This window comes from Dermacentor andersoni, chromosome 7 (assembly GCF_023375885.2).
Source record: "Dermacentor andersoni chromosome 7, qqDerAnde1_hic_scaffold, whole genome shotgun sequence".
Lineage (NCBI taxonomy): Eukaryota > Metazoa > Arthropoda > Arachnida > Ixodida > Ixodidae > Dermacentor > Dermacentor andersoni.
This window is the reverse complement of record NC_092820.1, coordinates 161,195,974-161,215,410: the sequence shown is the minus strand read 5'-3', so window position 1 is coordinate 161,215,410 and position 19,437 is coordinate 161,195,974. Positions and strand designations below refer to the sequence as shown.

Sequence of the window (19,437 nt, the reverse complement as noted above, 5' to 3'; positions counted from 1 at the left end):
AAGGACGCTATAGAATGGCAGACAGGAGGGGGAGAGGGGGCAGAGAATGGGTAGAACCGACGTAGTCTCGAAATGAGTGAATAACAGCTCAGACCGCCGGATCAAAAACTACAAAAGCCCTCGTTGCCTGGGCCGCAAGGGTCGCTCCTCGTGAGGGGCCATCCTAGGACTCGGGCCTGCCAGATCATAACTGAGCAGAATATCAATAAAGTTGTTACCACCCAGCCTTGCAACTCTCCGCTCGCAGTTCCCGTATACAAGAAGGAGGGGGGGAGGGGAGAAGATATAGGAAAAAGGTGACGGGAGAAGGCAAGGAAACGCTGCTACTATAGACACGGCAGCGGTTGCAGGCGAACTCGATAAAATTTAAGTTCAAGCTAAGGTACGGTACGTTTTCGCTATTTCTGAAAAACAACCACCATGCAAATGTGTCAAGCAGACGTGTCAAACTTACGCAGTGCGTGCAGAAGCAGAGTCACATTAAAGCACACCGTAAGGTCTAGGCGACACCGCGGAAGCTGTCACACCTCAAATCAACACTTCTGTGCCCGCCGCAGTAGCTTTGCAGCTATGGCATTGCTCGAGGTAGCGGGTTTGATCGCGACCACGGCAGCCGCATTTCAACGGGGGCGAAATAAAAAACGTTTGTGCATTTAGATTTAAGGGCACGTTGAATAACACCACGGTGTCAAAATTGATCCGGAGTCCGATGGCGTGCCCCATAACTCGATTGTGGTTTTGGCACGTATAGCCCGATAATACAATAAATGTTTAATACTTCGGCCACAATGCGATGTGCCGTGTGAGAAAATGGCAACCCCCAACCCACTCAGAGGTTATTAAGCGTGGCGTGCGACAACGCCTCAAGCAAACAGCTCTCCCTCTGTGTTCTGTGTACTACGCTACAGACAAGCAGCAGTGGTCTACGCAAGGTAACGTTTGACATCGACTCACCACTCTCGTGTTGGACTAAACGTTGCAGAAAGAAACATTCGTCGTCAACATAGCCACTAATCATCGTCAATCAAAGCAAACAGCACAGAAAGCTTCGCTTACATCTATTCCCATGGTGCATGGGCTCTGCATATTTTTTTGTTGCTCGATAGCACGTGTCATTTCAATGTACCAAAATAACCTGCACTCACCTTACCCATTCTAAGCCATTCTAGAAACGTTTGACATTAGGAAATGTCATATGGCCCCTGTTGAAGCACTTTTAAACATGGTGCACATTTCGACCCTATATAAATAAAAAACATCGCAATTTATAGTTAGTATGGTTTCACAGTGATCCGTTCGTTTCGTTTCGTTCCGTTCGTTCCGTTTCGTTTCGTTCCGTTTCGTTCCGTTTCGTTCCGTTTCGTTCGTAAAAAGAAACAGTTGTATAATAGGCTGGCACGAAGGCACGAATAACATACTGTGTTTCAGAAACGTTCTTCGATCTAAACTCCTAATCACCGATCACTCCGTCAAAATATGTATTACGGCCGGGCGACGCGATACGTACGATACGTCAGAAATCGGTTCCACGTGGTTCTTTTCACCTAAGTGCAACGTCAACTTTTCTGTATTGATTTTTTTCCGCTTTATTTTGTTAGATTCAATTCGGCGTTGTGAGGTAGGTTGCAGGTCGTGACGTGGTCACGACGCAAGCGTAGAGTTAACGAGTTCATCGATCTGCAATGGATTGTTCTTCAGGCACGCGGACTGGCATTGTCTCAGCGTGGAGAAGCCCGCGTCAGCGCAGCTGCCCCGCAGCGCCACACAGCGTCCGTGCTCGAAGGCGAAGTTGGCCGACGACTTCCGCCGCCGATCGGCCGCAGAGCACGGGCCAAACCACACCGGGGCGTCGCACCGGCGCCGCCGACGGCTACGCGCCGTCGTCGCCGTCGAAGTCGCAGCGTTGCTCGAGGACGTTTTGAGCGGCGCCACCGATCGAGTATCTGCACGTAACACGAAACGCGATTGCCTCTGTCTCCCGGACACTTTCGAGCGTGCTTCAATTCGCGATTGAACTACGCGCCGATTGCGGCCTGCGCGTGTTTTTCAGAAGAAAAAAAAAAGGTTTGACTTCTATCATACCGGACTCATTCGCACGCATCGTCAGACTCAACAGAGATTTGCGAGGTAAATTGTTATTAGCACTCTCGCTATCAGCGAACTTCAGCAGATGTTCGATACCATAAGAAGCAACCAATAACAACGGAAAATCAAACGCTATGCCTTCTTTCAAGTTAAAGATTTTGCATCGTGCTTGCGTAATTCTAGCTAGCAGTCGCTAGCACAGATCGATAGAACGAAAGCTAATACCATCCTCGCACACAGCCACCACGAGGACTTCCGGGCGACAAGCGAAGTTTTCTGCCTGACCACAAAACCGGAGACAACAAACGAAAGCGACGGATCACCCTCCGCGACGACCAGACCTGCCGGTCGTTGCTGTCGCTTGTCGCCGTCGTTCCGAAATTTCGTGCATGCGTTTGCGTCAAACCCAAGCTACCGCTCAATAGAAACAATTTCTGTCCAATGGTAGGAGTTGAACCAAGGCCCCCATAGGCCATAGCTATACGCTAATGTATGCCAGAAACGCATGGATAGCACAAGAGAATAACAACCTCACTATTTCTTCCGGCGTGCAAGAGAGCCGTTTGAGAAGCATGGCGAGGGCATCACATCATCGTCATCAGCCTATCTTTATATCCACTGCAGGACGAAGGCCTCCCCCAGCGGTCCTACAATTACCCCTGTTTAGCATCCCCTTATGCCTACAAGCTTCCTAATTTCTTCACACTATACCTACCTCTGCCTACACACCAGTACCTCTACACACCACCTTATGCCGTCTTCGAGTGCACTGCCCTTCCGTTTGCACCTATTTTCTAACCCTAATAGACCATCGGTTATCAGCCTTACGCATTACAAAGGCCGCCCTCCTCCATTCTTACCACTTCTATTATCGGCTGGTCCTAGGCTAGCCCATATTCTTAACTAAAACAACGGTAACCCCTGTTTGCTCTCTAATCCACACCGCTGTCTTCCTGTGTTTTAACGTTACCCCTACCATTTTTCGTTTAGTCGCTCGTTCCGTCGCGTAGCAACAATTTATGATACTGCGAGAGCGTGGCGTGTAGTGGCAGTTCGGCATTTACGGACTAGCCCTGTTTAACACCATGGTTCACTCACGATTGCAGGCAGCCTCACAGTCACGGAGCGTCCGGAAGCGGTTTGCTCCACGAAGGCAGCGGGACACGTTAGCCGATAGCTTCACGCAGGTGCCGACTCTGCCTGGGCGCACCGAGAAGTGCACCGTGAAGGTCATGTCGCGCGAGGAGCACGGACGAAGCTTGGCGGCCCGCTCGCAGCGTTCGTCGGCTGGTCTGTTTTCTGCACAGCACACAAAAAAAAATTGAGGCGTTGATCGGTGGCTCAACTGCTGACGTGTTTGATGGCAAGCTTGATTACTTCGGTCATAGAGGCGCGAACTATAGAGGAGAAGGTATGCGCGAGACTATTGCGAGACTATTTTTATAGATGGCGTGCGTGCGTGTGTGTCACTACAGAAGCGTTGCTGTGACTGATTCGTTTCGAGGAATCTAAGAGAGCGTTCACGTCCGGCCACCAAAAGGCGTGAGTGGGCAGACAATAGCGACCACCGTACCTTTGCGAATCCTTTTGCCAAACAAACACGTGTTATATATATATATAATATATATATATATATATATATATATATATATATATATATATATATATATATATATATATATATATATATATATATATATATACATATGGCCGGTGCCGCGGCCGAAACGTCAGTGAAGTCCTCTTATTCTTCCTACATGCTGGTCCCTCTGATTCTATGCCTCACTGAGTTATATATGCATGTATCATCCTGCCTGGTGCTATAATAATAAGCATATGTGCAGGGAAAATGATAACATCCTCATATCTTTCATCTCTTAACATGATCAGTCTGAAAACTACCTACTCCGACTTGTACATACGTTACAGCATCTACACACCTCATATGCATTCAACGATTAGAAGTAACCAGTAAGTGTAGAGGACCCTTCAGTAGATCCAATGGGAAGCTCTTGCTTTACTTTGACAATCATGTTCTGTGGTTTATGCTCAATTTTAATAGAATTAACCTTCTTAGGATACTTCACGCACTTTCCAGTATTCATCTATGCCCATGCATGTCCACGAATATAGTCAAATACCGGAGTTTATCCACACCCAGTGACCCAAGATGTCTACAAGTCCACGACGGACGTGATACCGTCGTGACCATTCCATCGTCTTTCCTGCTTCGTCACCCGATTCTCCTCACGCTGTCTCCGTCAGGCCATCGTTGTAATGCCGTAGTCGTCACGGCGTCGTAGTATAACATCGTCATTATTTAGGAAAGGTAATCCCATTGTTGTTATGCCATCGACGTCATACCACCTTCGTCGTTCCGTCAACTAGTTCCCTCATCAGTCCATCGCGATCACGCTGTCGCCATTCAGTCGTAATCATGCCCCCGTCGTCATTACATAATCCTTGTGCATTCGTTGTGATATATCGTCGTCTTGGTGCCGTCGTGGTCGTTCCAGCGGAGTCATTCCAGTTTCGACGTCCGATTCACTCACACCGTTGTCATCACGCTACCGTCGTAATACAGTCATCGCGCCACCGACACCATAAGCCTCGTCATTATCCCATTGTCATCACGCGGTCATCTTCACGCTGTCCACGTTATATATACACCATCACCATTACAGATTTGTCATCCCGTCGTCGCCATGCCGTCGTCGTCATACTGCTTTCGTCGTTCAATTACCGTCATTCCTTCTTCGTAACTGCGCTTTCGTCATAATGTCGCCGTCCTCACGTTATCGTCACGGCCGACCCAGGCGAGTAAATGCCATAGCAAAGTGTGCCGATCCTGAATACAGCATATGCCCCGTATGGCGAAAGCAAAGAAAATCTCAGAGTGATCGTTACAGAAGAACTTCAGTTTGGCCTAGTTGGTGTTTACTGCGTATCATATTGACCGCAAATAAAGAAGGGGACAGCGGAAGAGAACACACAAACAACACGGGCGGTGTTATTTATGTGTTCTCTTCCGCTGTCCTCGTCTTTATTTGCGGTCAATATGATATGATCATTACAGAATCTACATAAACGCGTCTTCGGCCATACGGTGTGTTGCTACATCGCTTCAACCTTAATCACACTATCGTCGACAGTCATCCTGAGAAGGGTTCTGCGGGGTTTTTTTTACTTCTATAATGGAGTGACGATTTCTTATTTCCCTTGATATTTTTCATGATTTCCACTAATAAGGATGGCGTGTATATGACTCACCGTACGGCGTGTATTCCATGGATGTAATTTCTTTCGAAGAGCGTGCACCTGCGTAGATAAGGGGAAAAGAAATCCGATTCTTGGGGGGGAGGAGGAGGAGGAATAAACTTTATTAGTTGAAATGAGCAGACGGTAAAATCGTCCGAGGTGGGCGGCGTCCCTAGTCCAGGATGCCATGGGCTTGAGCTGATAGCTTGGCCCTGCTCACCAGGCGATGCTGGTCTTCAGGGCTCGAGCTTATCAGTTGGGCCTCCCACTGCTCGACGGTTGGTCCGGTGATGGGCGGTGTCGATGGATTTTGTTGACATTCCCATACCATGTGGTAGAGGGTATTGGGCGTAGAGCAGAAGGCGCATTTGTGAGTATAGGTCGTAGGGTACATTGCGTGTAGCAGGGTGCCGTGCGGGAATGTGCCGGTCTGTAGTTTTCGGAAGATCACCGCCTCTTCTCTTGTCAGCTGGGGATGCGGGGGTGGATAGATCCTTCTACCCAGTCTGTAGTGGCTCAGGATATCGGCGTATCTTTTCGGGACGCTATCTTGTTGGTCTACCGGTGCTCCTGAACCTGGTGGGATAGCCCGGAGAATGTGATCTCGGGCAGCGGCATTAGCCGCTACATTACCCGCCAGGAACTCGTGTCCCGGGGCCCAGACAATGTACACCTCTGGAAAATTGTCTCGCTTTTCGAGGATGCTCAGGGCTTGTTTGGAAATGCGGCCCTTTTGGTAATTTCTACATGCTGTTTGTGAGTCGGTTATGATCGTGATTAGATCTTCCTCTCGCTGGCCCGTAGTGGCCGCCAGGGCTATCGCCGTTTCTTCCGCGCAGTCGATGTCTGGAGTGCATACCGAGGCCGCTGCTACCTCTTGTCCTTGGCCGTTGATCACGCTGATAGCGTGGGCCGCTCTGTTCTTGTACTTTGCCGCGTCGGTGTATCGGACTTCTCCTTGTTTTGGTCCTTCGTAGGCCTTACGCAGAGCTTTCACTCTCGCTCGCCTCCTTTCTCTGTGGTATTCAGGGTGCATGTTTCTCGGGATGCTGGCCACCATGATCTTCTCCCTCAGGGGTAGAGGAACCCGCTGTTTTCTGGACTCATATTCGACTGGGTACCCCAGTCTTATTAGCGTGTCCCTACCCGTGCTGGTGAGCTTGAGTCGCTCTATCTGGCTCGTCTTGTGGGCCTCTACTAGTTCCTCCCAAGTATTGTGGATGCCCAGGCTGAGTAGCTTCTCCGTCGACGTCGTCGGTGGAAGCCCCAGTGCCAGCTTGTAGGTCTTTCGTATTAGGGTGTTCAATTTGTCTCTCTCGCTGTTCTTGAGACCCAGGTACGGGGTGCCGTAAGTGACTCTGCTGATTACCAGGGCTTGTATTAATCTGATTGTGTCCTGCTCTTTCAGGCCGTGCTTTTTGTTTGTCACTCTTCGCACCAAGTGCGCGACTTGGGTAACTGTCGCTTGCAGTTTTTTAATGGCGGCGAGACCGGCACCGTCCTTCTGGAGAGTGAGGCCCAGAATACAGAGTGTGTCCACCTTGGGTATGTTGACTCCATTTAGTGTCAACGTTGGGTCAGGTGTCTCCTGCGGAGGCCGCCCTCTTGTCCTCTTTTTGAGGATCAGGAGCTCCGACTTTTCCGGCGCGCATGAAAGACCGCAGCGGTGCAGATAATGCTCGGTCCTGTCGATGGCTTCCTGCAGGGCGTCTTGTTGTTCGCCCGCCGATCCCGTGCACGTCCACATGGTCAGGTCGTCTGCATACATTGCGTGACGGATACCCCTGATGTTCTCCAAGAGGTTCGGCAATCCCCTCATCGCTATATTGAACAGCAACGGGGAGATCACCGACCCCTGGGGGGTTCCTTTCTGCGGTATTTGGAACTTCTCGGTCCTGAGATTCCCCAGGCCTATGGTCACCGTTCTACCCGTCAGGAAGTCCCGGACGTAGTTGTATGTCCGCCGTCCGCAGTTGGTATGTTGTAGGCTGTTTAGCACTGCTTCGTGTGAGACGTTGTCGAAGGCTCCCTTCACGTCGAGTGCCAGGATGGCACTCTTGTGGAATGTGCTGAGGCCGTCGATGACTTCTTCTTTCAGCTGAAGCAGAATGTCCTGGGTGGAGAGGTTAGGCCGGAAACCGAACATAGTGTTCGGCAGGTGCCCACCTTCTTCCAGATAGGGCGAGAGACGATTGTGGACCATGTGCTCGAAGAGTTTTCCCGCGCATGACGTGAGAGAGATCGGACGCAGGTTCTGTAGGTTGATGGGCTTGCCGGGTTTCGGGATCATCGTTACGTCCGCGTGCTTCCAGGAAGCCGGTATACTGCCGTTCTCCCAGCTTTCATTGATAAACTTTAGTAAGCTCTCCGTTGCCCCGTCGTCCAGGTTACGGAGGGTCTTGTTGTTAATTTTATCCCTGCCGGGCGTCGTGTTTCTTGTGAGATTTCTTAAGGCTGCCACGATCTCCGACTTGGTGAAAGGTTGGTCTAAATCAGGATTGGGTTCCCCGTCGTACTCCGGGTGAATGACCGGCTGCGTCTTCCGTTGTTGCTCGTCTCCGATGTATTTCTCGGTGATGGCTTCGAGCGCTTCTTCTTCAGTTCCCTGGAAGTTGTGTATAAGTCTTTGTATGTGTTGCCCCGTGACAGTTTTTGATTCCGTCTTCGCCAGAAGGGTCTTTAGAATGGCCCAGGTCTTTCGGTTGCTGAGGGTTCCCTGTAACTGGTCGCACATTTGATTCCAGTTCTGACGTCCGAGTTTTTCAGCATACTCCTCCGCCTGCCGCGAGACTGCGGCGATGCGGATCTTGAGTTTGCGGTTTCTCTTCTGCTTCTTCCATCTCTTCAAAAGTCCTCGCCTGGCCTCCCAGAGGTGAAGTAGGTGTGGGTCGACTTCGGGATTGTCCGCAGTGAGTTGGATGGTCTTTGTGTACTTGGTAACCAAGTCCATCACGTTCTTGGTCCACTCCTCGATGTCCTCTAGGCTTCTGGGGTGTTCGTCTTTCCGGAAAGCAGGCCAGTCCGTAATTTTGGCCTGACCTAATCTCACAGGGGTTTTGTGGTGCATGATTTCAGTCTGGATGATATGATGGTCGCTGCCCAGAGTCTCGTCCAGTCTCGACCACTCGACTTGCCTTAAGCCAGTGGAGAAGGTCAGGTCTGGGCTGGTGTCTCTGGAGACACTGTTGCCGATTCTAGTTGGTATTAGAGGATCGGTCCACAACGTCAGCTGGTGGTGTTGTGCCGCGTTGTGCACGTCCATACCCTTCTTGTTGGTTGATCTGTAGCCCCAAGCCACATGTGGAGCGTTAAAGTCACCCACCACGAGAAGTTTTTGACCGTTGGTGACTTTCTTCACTTCTCTCAGGAACTTGTCCAAGTCCTTTAGTGTGTCGCGCGGAGGACTGTATACATTCAGGATGTAGAGGCTCTGCAGGGTTTTCTTGGGAGGAACCAGCTCAATCAGAGTGTGTTCGATTCTGTGGTTGATTTGGTGCTGCTGCGTCGTGTAGTGCTTCTTGATGAGGACGGCGGTCCGGGTCCTTCCTTGGGCAATGTGCGTTTTGTAGCCGCACATCGTAATATTATTTGTTTCTGTTTCCTGTAACGCGATGACGTCAGGTTGGTGTAGGGTGCATAGGTGAAGTAAATTTTGCCGTTTCCGATTTATTCCTCTGCAATTCCACTGCCAAATTTTGAGGGTTTCGGTCGCTTCTTTCTTCTTTGCTATCTTATTCGCCATCTTGGCTTCCCAGAGTCTCGTTCATCTGGGCTTCTCTGATGGGGTATTTTGGCTTTTTCCTTGCCTGCTCTTTTTCCCTTTCTAGAATGGAGATGCGTTGGTTGAGTTCGTTGCCCATCTGGGTGATCTCCTGGCGGAGCGTTTGTACGGCTGCTTGGACGGTGGCTGCCACAGATTTGCTTATGGTGTCGACGGCCTGAGCCAGTTCGGCTCGGAACTCATTTCTCAGTTCGGCCTTGTCTTCGGTTCGGGCCTTGTTCATCTTGTACTCTATTCCCGAATCGAGGTCCTCCATCGGGGGAGTATGTTCCCTCGGCGGCGTTGGTGTTGTGGTCAGTTTCTGCTGTTTTTGCAATTCGTCAATGAGATGTTGGAGCTTCCTCTCCAGGGCTTGTTCCCGGGCCTGAGCTCTTCTGTCGCGTTCCTCCTGACGACCTTCTTGCTCTTCTAGACGTTTCATGAGCACTTCATTCCGCTTCATCAGGTCGGCATTTTGCCTTCTAAGAGAGGAGATGGTTTCCTCGTATCTCGAATTTCGCTCTTGTGTCGGCAGTGAGGGAAATGAGTCGGTTGTCGACTTGGAACTGGCTATCACTTCCGCCCAGGTGATCTTCTGCTGTTGTTGCTGTGGCTTACTTGTTCCATATTGCGAGGAGCTTGAACTTGTCTCCCTTGTTATAGGTGGTTGTCGGCCTCTTGATTGACTTCTCTCCCTCACGTACAGGGGTGGGGGTCTTGGCTTGAGCCTTTTCTCGCACTCCTTGCTTGCCGTCTCGTGAGGTAGTCCACATAGTTTGCACTGCAACTGGCAATCATGATCTGCTTGTGGGTTCTGCACCCCGCACCGGTTGCAGATATGTTTGTCTGGGTTGGGGCATACGTCCTGCCGGTGGCCGATTTCTCCGCAGGCCTTGCAATACTGTACCGATCTGCGGTATGGGCGACAACGTGTGTACGAGCCGGCCACCTTCACATAGAAAGGGATGTGCGGACCTTCGAAGGTGATAACTGCTGAGGTGGATTTGCCGAGCATCCTGGCATGCAGGATGCCACAGTTGTTGGCTGCCAGTAGTTCCGCAAGTCGTTTCTCCGTCGTACACGCAGCGATACCGTGCACGACTCCACGTACTGTTCCTGGGAGCGGTTTGATGTACGGCGTCATCTCGTATGTGGCCGCCCCAAGTTCGATGCTGCTGATGGAACCGAGCTTCAGTGCGTAGTCCTCGTCTGCGGTGCTGGCAATTATCAGGTTCTGCTTCCACTGCGTTTGGATGGTTACGTTCGCGCAAAATTCTTTGAAAGGAGAACCACTTGCCCTTGCAAGTCCTTCGGTGATCTTCTCGTCCGGCCAGCTGGACAGTTTCATGCCGGTTCTTGGTCGGTATACCACCTTGTAATCATTCTCTGGCAGCGGCGGCGTCACGCGTCGCGGCGGTGGCTTGCCGTTGGTTCGGCTTCCCTGATCTTGCTGTCGTTGGTGGTTGCTGTTGGCTTGCATGCTTGCTTCCACTCTCGGGTTGTTCCTCGCGTTCAGTCCTCCTTGCTGGTTCTGGGGGTTTTCTTGCTTTCCTCCCTCTTGTATGCGGTCCTCGTTCAGCGCCTTCTTGTTTTTTCTTGCCTTGATTGCTTGGAACCATGGGCCAGCTTGACTCAGCGTCTTGCCGCTGTTCTCGTCGAATTCCATGTTGCTCTGGACCGCTGTGGAGTCTTGGCTATTGTTCTCTATGTCCATTTCGTGAGCACTGCCGTTCGTTTCGCCTGCCATTCTCGGTGCTCGCGAGGCCACGCGGGCCCGCTCCTGGGGCGCGTGCGGCGTTCGGAGAACGGCGTTCGAATATGTCGAGGTGCTCGTTGCTCGGTGTGTCAAGGTAAACAAATCCACTCACCGCGGTAATTCTGGCGACTTTCGATGCCGATTGCCTTGTCGAGTTCAATCACACAAAATCGTGAAGTTTGGTTACGGTTAACTGCAATAACTCGCGATAAAAGCAGCAGCCCATGCGAAGCGCGTCCGCTCCACTCGGCCTGGGGGGAAGTTATAAAACTTGTTTCATACAAGTTGCAGGGGGGTGCGAATATTCGAAACTTTATAATCACGAGTGGAATGGAATCGTATAAGATTCAGTCTTGGAATCAAATAATCGCTGTTCGTAAATACAAATAATTTTCGAATAGTTTTCGGGTGTTTCGAAACGTCATATTTACAGAACACGAAATCTGAGCAAAAATGGAATAAACGCATCCACGGGCATGCTGCAAGCTTAAAAACATGACAGATTACGTAGTGGAGCAGGCTACGTCAGTCAGGGAGCCATACTTCACTGGCTATGCGGCGATTATTCGCACTCTCTGAAGAGTCATGTGCATGTGAAGAAACTGCTAATTTGTTTCTAAATTCCCACTATGTTTATAATAAACATCTTATTAACGTGCAATGCAATGACAGAAGCTAATGTTATACGAATACTAAGATGTGAACATCGTTTCGTATTATTCATGAAAATGGCAGTTCATCATTCGAAATCTATTCCAGAAGTATGCGATGTTCGACTAGATGCCATTCGATTTCCGTCGGGCAGTATTCAATTTGCCTTTGAATAGGCCTCATACGTTACGTTTCGCACACACTTGAAAGTTTTTCCTATGTACGCAGTATGGCGACACATTGAAACACGCGCACGTACACAGTTTGCACGTTGAAACTGACACCATTTGCAGCTAGAACACGGTGTGAGCACTGTGCCTGTTCTGACCTAACGCCATTTCTGACCATGTGGCAGAATGCCAGAGCATAAGCTTACACTTAAAGAAGAAGAGTTAGTTCGGGGCCAGCTCTAATACCGCCTATTCAAATACATGTAAAAGGCAGAAATGCTTGCCTGAGACAAAACGTTTATTTATTTATTTATTTATTTATTTATTTATTTATTTATTTATTTATTTATTTATTTATTTATTTATTTATAGCTTTATTTATTCAGATACCTCACAAGTACCTACTTGAACAATGACTGAGGGGGTTGTACAAATTAAGGAAATGAATAGCACAGAGCAGATATATGGCAAGCTTCCGATTTGTACCAATTTAATCAAATGCGTTGCATTTGAGGGACAAAGATAAGCTTTAGTGACTGATGAAAACATTTTAATTTACCGCCCTGAAACGTTTTACATAAATTTAGAAAATAGGTAAGTAAAGAAAAATAGAAGCACGAAGTTTACACATTCGTAACTCTGCGCGATAAAGAAATATCGCAGCTGTAAGAATTGCTACTGTTAGATAATTTAAAGCGGACAATTGTGATATATAAATTTACAGCTCACGTGAATTTGTTAGGGCGTTTAAGAGGGCCTTGCAAAAGGCCAATTCGTAAATTGGTGGTATAATTTCGGGCAGTCTATATCAGCTTTGTCCGTTTTAGATGTACTTGCAGATGAGAGAATTATGATATTGTCACGTGGAGTGACGTATGAAGAACCCAGTAGCAATACTGTGAAAGACGAAACTAACTTTTATTGGGCGAACCTGTGCCCACGAAAACAGGCTACACTTAAAGAACGGCGACAACGGCGAACACAGTCGGCGATCGTCAAAATCTGATCAACGGGTCAAGCGCGTCAACTTTTTATACATCAGTCGTCGAACGTTCCAGACTAATCGCTAGGACCCGCGCGCCTTCCACAAAGTTCTACATTATTCGCGTCGCGCACACATGAAATCAGATTGCACAAGGTTCGGTCACAGACAGTGGATGGAACCATCGATAACATTCCATAAACTTCCGACTCATGCAAGCGCGTCCTGCGCTGTGCGACAACATTTGTTAGGCGGTGAAACGTGTCGCCTGACGAAGACGAGTACACGTGTCAATATCACTTTTGATTGCCGAGTTACATAGTTGAAAACCTAATAGTTCCGACTTTTTTTTTTTAATTTTGCAATATTCAAGATATTTTTTTTTTCAAAACTAACTGCCTAAATAAAGAACTTGCCTACAAAATTAACTAGATTTTAATTTGTTTCTTTTAAATGCAGCAAATATCACCAAATTAGGTGCAGTCCTTATTTTTAAAAAAATATACGCACCGTAACGGCTATATCCAATAATCCAATATGAAACATTTAGGATCCTATGTAAAAGCCCGTTTTTCCACGTCATATGATATTATTGGATAAGGGAGTTATGGGAAATGCGGTTTGTTTGTTTGTTTGTTTGTTTGTTTGTTTGTTTGTTTGTTTGTTTGTTTGTTTGTTTGTTTGTTTGTTTGTTTGTTTGTTTGTTTCAGTGGGGGTGGTTGATTATAAAAACGATATCTGCGTTCCCACGTATTTAGACATGAGCTCCCAAGCTGAGGCTTCCCCTTAAGCACTTCCTTTAGTGCACCGTAACGACAGGCGACTTCTGCGGGAAAAAAACAGATTACCAGGAAAAAGGAAACATCAAATAATACAATGAAGTTAGCACGTTAAGCTATCTAACGATGCACGTACGCACGCTACAATATTTTATTAAGTTTTGCATTAGAGATTCGAAGCACCGAAACAGCAAAGTTCGTTACAGGGGGACGCCGTTGTGGATGGTTCCAGAAGAAGTACGACCACTTGGTGCTTTTCTTTTTCTCCTAATGCGCGCCTAATTACGAGGCCATTTCCGCGTTTCGCCCAAATCTAAATGCCGTCGTCGGGGTCAGGCATCGCACCCGCGACTTAATTCTCAGTAAAACAGCGCCATAGCCACTGAGACAAACAATAAAATACGCCGCAGCGTGCTGTATTAGCAGACTTTAATCCCCGCATTCAGAAGCGCATCTCGACTTGAATCCGATGCTTGACTTTGTCTAAACGACCTCTGTCGTGAGCGTGCCCAGGGAAACGCAATGGGCGTCTTGGGCACGTCTGCGCCAAGTTTTCGTATACATCGACTCAAGCGAGGGCTTCAAGCTAAGATACAGTTCCGAATACGGGGGAGTAAATGATGGGCGCTTCAGGTCAATGATGGCGTTTTTAGATCTAAAGACTTAGCAAATGCGGACTCGTGTCTAGTGGCAAGCCAATGAACTTTAAGCACACTGCCTTTCCGGCCTTTGTTTCACTGCGACAATGAGTACTTGGCGTGTTCGTGACCTTATTAACTTTGCCCTTGATTGTTAATTATTTAGAAGCCGGCTAAACGCACCAAGCCACGCACCATATATGCACCACGCATATGCACCATAGCAGGGTGAGCGCCGCCCTTTTCTTCTAGGGGTCCTGCTAAAAACTTTTTTTTTCTTAATTATAACACTAACATAAAAAGACAATCGCCTTCTTTGCGTAGCACATCCATTTAAAATTATTGAATAATTACATTTTTTAATAAAACTAAACTTAATTGTCATCATATATTTCATTTTTTTTTCAAATGTGATTTCTTTTTGATAACGTTTGTCATCCCGTCAAGTAGACGCGCTTCAACCCCACTCGCCACGTTTAGTAAGACCCGGGAGGATTCACTATAAAGAAAGCTTCGCTTTAAAGATGCGCGTCGGGTCGACGGACCCGAACCAGAGACCCTCCCCAACTCAATATAGATGCACGGCGCGGGGTTCTTAGCAACATTCACATCCTCGTACAAGCTACAGTGATTCTTGTTGGCAGTTGACGCGTACGCGCCAATGTTGCATAGCAACGATATTGTTGCACAAGCGAGAACTTCTCGGTTCACCATACGCACCACCTTCGGGAAGACGGGATCGAGACAGGTTGCCCACGTTTATTCGCAGTGTAGCACAACAAGTCGGAAGTTATGCAACAATCACTTCACTATCGTGCCATCGTATAGCCATTTTAATCACAATTTATCGTCCTAAATATGGACGTGGTGCGGCATTTTCTAAAACATTTGCAGGTTCCTAAACGATCCCGATATCCGGTTACTTCCAATACTTGTCGCCTAACATTGCTTTCCAAAGAGCGAAGGATCTGTATATATATTTTCTCCTTAGATGAATCCACTACGGAAAACTAGTGAACAAGCTATGAGCTGTCGTCGCAGCAAGAGGCGCAAGACCAATGTTCTAACTTCGTCCCCCCATACCAGCTTTGTCGCACATTACCAGCATGAACTACGTTATAAATGACAAAAACCAAACCAACAGTTGTTCCTAAACGACTTAGTTAAAAGCAAGTTAAGCGAGTTCTGCACATTCCGTACCCAATGTCTCTTGAAGTAATTATAAATAAATTAATTCGTTCCTCATCCATTCTTGATTCGCAGACTTCGTCTGCGTCTTCTGGCGTTCTCGAAAGCAGCACGCCCGAGAACAACCATGAACCTACACTTGTGAGCCCACACATTTAACAGTGACATGACCTTCCGAAAGACGTATGCAAATTATACCGTGTCTTTGTGGAGTTGTTGCTTCAATGCACTATCTCTTGAGGTGTAGTTGAATATTAAGCATGCTCTTTTCGAGGGTCGCGCCAACTTAAAAATGACACCATTGCGTTCGTGCTCTTATTTCCTACCGCGCTGCCAATCTTCAACTCCATTGTTAACGCCTTGCAGTTATCACTGATAATGGCACCTTCGCTACGTACACAACCGCGCAAAAGCAACAGTCGGCACGAATTAAGTAAGCGTACAACTCACTTGGTTCGGGAGCCACCGTGTCGACACCAACGGACGAGTCGGTTTCCGTTCCGGAACAGACGGCGCTCCCAGCGCCTATGCAGTTATTGGGAGGCGACGAAGTAAAGCGCAGGTATAAGGCAGTGTCAAAGAGCAGAGAAAAATAAAGAGCGATGGGCTAACTCTCGATATTTTCAAGATACGGTTGACAGGTCATTTCGATAACGTTCTTGCTTATCAGCCATCAACAAGGCAAAAATGAAGGACTAAGGTATTAAACAGCGACGGGGGGGGGGGGGGGGGGGGGCAAAGTCGCAATATCTTCAAGACGCTTGACAGCTCATTGCGAAAACCCTCTTCGCTTCAACATGTCTTCAACGCCAGCGAGAGATAAACGAGAGATAAAACAACGATAGGGGGCAAAGCCTTCAACAGAATTGACAGCTCCCTTCAGTCTTTCAGATTTGCTTCTCTACATTCCCGTCTTATATAAAAACACAGTGCATACAAGTAATACCTCTTATATGTTTAAAAATCAACGTGACTCTATGTGCGCTCAAGACCCGGATCAGATGCAATGGCGGGAGCCGTGACGGTTCGATATCCGGTTGCAAAATCAGAATAAACGCACCTTGCTTATAATGAAATTCCGAAATTCGATAGCTCAATGAGAGAGCACGAAATATGGTTCTATTTGCTGGGTGTTAGACTTGACAGTACGTTGAGAGATGATTTTTCCACAATGAGACATTTGAACTGCATGACAAACATTGAGCTTCAACTGCACATGTGCAAACGAGCCTGACCTTCGGCCCCCTTCTCTTTGGGATTGACGTGGGATGTTTCTCATGGTACGTTCGACTGGTTCCTGCCCCTATACGACATGGTTTGCACCAATGCGGAGGCCTCTCGACGTTTAAAAGCAGAGTGGGCAACGCCCCAGGCAAAGGAACAGTTTCTTCCGGAGCAACAGGAGGTTGTCACAGGTGTCTGTCGTGTTCCGGTCGCGCTCCGAGCTCTAAGGCGTGGGCACCTCCGAGCGCTCAGAGCTGGATCGCGGCAGTCTGATTGAACCAGGTGAATGCGTTTCGAGCGCATGATTTCAAAGTAAACCCAGCATGTAAATCACCCAGTGAGAGCGCTTGGTAGAGCGGTCGAAAGGGGCCAGTCGAATGTACCATTGACCAGACAACGCCTCGTGGCAAGTATTGCCGAGAAGCACCACTGAAGCTCGGCAAACTTTTGCAAACTGAAGGGCAAGATGCATAAAAATTCAAGAGCGAGAAGGATCAGGGAATACGAGGGGTATCGATGTCCTGTTAGTCACATGCATGCCAAGAAACAGACAGTTATATGGCCGGTTGGCTGCTCCCTAACCTCACGTACTATGTATGTGACTCCTGGGGGTTAAAGAAACGTTCCACACCTGCCGCGTCGATCGGCCGTGAACGGCGCTAGCTAACACTCCCAGGGCTCGCCTCTCATACACGCACAAATACTCCAGAAATTTGACGGCAGGATGGCCACTGCGCGGTAGCTTATTTGTTAAAGCACTTCACGCTTGACGCGGAAGATGTGGGTTCGGCTCCCATCCCTGCGGCAAGTCATCTTTTCGTCTATTTTGCAGTTCCATTTGGCCCACTATTTCCTATATTTCAAATAAACGTAACAATTAAGTTCCCTCGTGCTTTCTCCGGCTTCATTAACTGCGAATACAATGAAACGCAAGGGTTGCGTATGTATACGTGCGTACAGCGTGCCGGGCCGACTTCGTCGAACGCCATGAACCGGACCGAGAGGCAGAGGAAGAAGAGGGCGGCACTGCTGACAGCCAGGATGGTGCGATATAGTCGAGGAAGGGCGCCCCCTAGGCGAGGGGTCGACGAAGACATGAAGTCGGCTTCGGGGCTGCGAACAAAGCCACCCGGATAGCACACCTCAGGCGTGAAAGGATTTTATGGCCAAACGTGTTTTTATCTATCTCCTGTCTGCGCATTTGTGCAACTGTGTTTGTGTTCTGTTTTTCTTTCCGGTAACGCTGCCTTGCATCCAAGCATGAACCAACCCCGTCCCGAGTCGAGGTCTTTAGTAGCGGACCTGACCCGCCGTGTTGGCTTAGCGACCGGTGGCGATGCGCTGCTAAGCACGAGGTCACGGGATCAAATCCCGGCAATTGCTGGGGGCGAAATTCCAAAACGCCCGTGTGCTTAACAAAGGTGGTCAAAATTAGCCCGGAGTCCCACACTATGGCGCGCCTCATAATCAGATCGTTGTTTGGCACGCAAAAGCCCCAAAACTCTTCATTAAAAGTTAGCAGAATACCTGTGGGAACTTTCAATAGGCATCCATGCAGTTCAAGTTTAGCATCTATGCTACGAAAGAATACATAAGTGGCGTAAGGATTTCCAAATGCAATCTGTAGGAAATAATTGCTGGGAATGCACCATGATTGATACTAAGACGAGTGAACACAGAAACGCGAGGCCGTATAGCGCTGAATTACAACTGAAAAGCCGTGGGTGATGTTCAGAATTGAAATGGGGTTCAGTAAAGTGGAAAGTTGGGCTAGTTGGTGAGTAATCATCATACCTTGCTGGTGAAGCAGCGCACTGACACGGACACAGTGAAGACACACAAGCAGCGAGTGTCGTCTTTCCTTGTGTCTTCACTGTGTCCGTGTCAGTGCGCTGCTTCACCAGCAAGGTATGATGAAATGGGGTGTTTTACGTGCACCAACAACAAAAGAAATGACTATCTCACCACGAGGCCCGCAGTAGAGTGGCACACGAGCGTTAGTGCGGGAATCCGGATACTGATTTTAACGGCCTGGGGTTATTTACCGTGCGCTCAATGCCACTAGCGCTTTTGCATCCCACCCCTGTCGAACTGTGGTATGCCGCAGTCGCGATCGAACCCGTGACCTCGTGCTAAGCATCGCTACGCTGTAACCGCTGAACCAACGCGGTGAGTCGGACGGAGATGAGGACCCTGAGTTGAGAGCCAGCGTTCTGACAAGGGAACTTGTCCTCGTCAGGGGCCCCTGTCTCCTTGTGGGGCCAATGTATATGACCGGCGTTCCAAACCCACATTGGGTTTGGCATTCCAAACCCAATGATAATGTTCGCGCTCAGCTGAACACCGTAGCAACAGAGACGGCATTACTGCCCTAACTTTAGATTTTTTTTCACTCCATCCACTAATACTTGCTCCCACGATCAGCTCTACCACGCTAAGCCTAGCCAAGTTAGTCCTTTACAAGCGTATTTATAAAACTCGGGAGGGGTACAGCGGCATCTATATATGCAAACAAGATGGTAAGTAGCTTTTAGACCAAGCGAACGCAACATTAGTCTCAGCGCTATAGTCGACAAAAAAAGAGAGAAAAAGCAAAGAATACCGCGAGGTCACGTCAGGTTGTCATTACGCATTTTTTTTTTTTTTTAGGCGGCGTTTCTCACGCAGATCCGTCGTAGTACCACGACGCCGCGGCCAAGAAACGGATTGGGAGTCGCATCACGGAGGGGGGCGAGCACGCATGCTGAGCGCGCAAGAAAACAAGGCAGGCGTGCTCGCGCGCAAATATAAATTCGATTACACTAAGGTCCGTCTCACTTACGCCACGACAGGGACGACGCCAACGGCGCTGGACGATAAGGAGCTTCCTGCGGTGCCGCAAAAGAAGCAATGATGATGCAAATGTCGAAACAAAAAGAGAAAGAAAAAAGGCCGCCGCGCTATCTC

The 19,437-nt window shown here is 48.5% G+C and overlaps 1 long non-coding RNA gene across 1 annotated transcript; it reads right to left on the bottom strand.

Moving 5' to 3' along the window:
- Positions 1 to 1,570: 1,570 nt before the first annotated feature.
- LOC126533266 (uncharacterized) lies at positions 1,571 to 3,501 on the bottom strand. The gene is made up of 2 exons (XR_011895573.1): positions 3,184 to 3,501; positions 1,571 to 1,943 (listed from the first exon to the last, which is right to left on the bottom strand). It is a non-coding gene; the product is annotated as an uncharacterized lncRNA (long non-coding RNA).
- Positions 3,502 to 19,437: the final 15,936 nt, after the last annotated feature.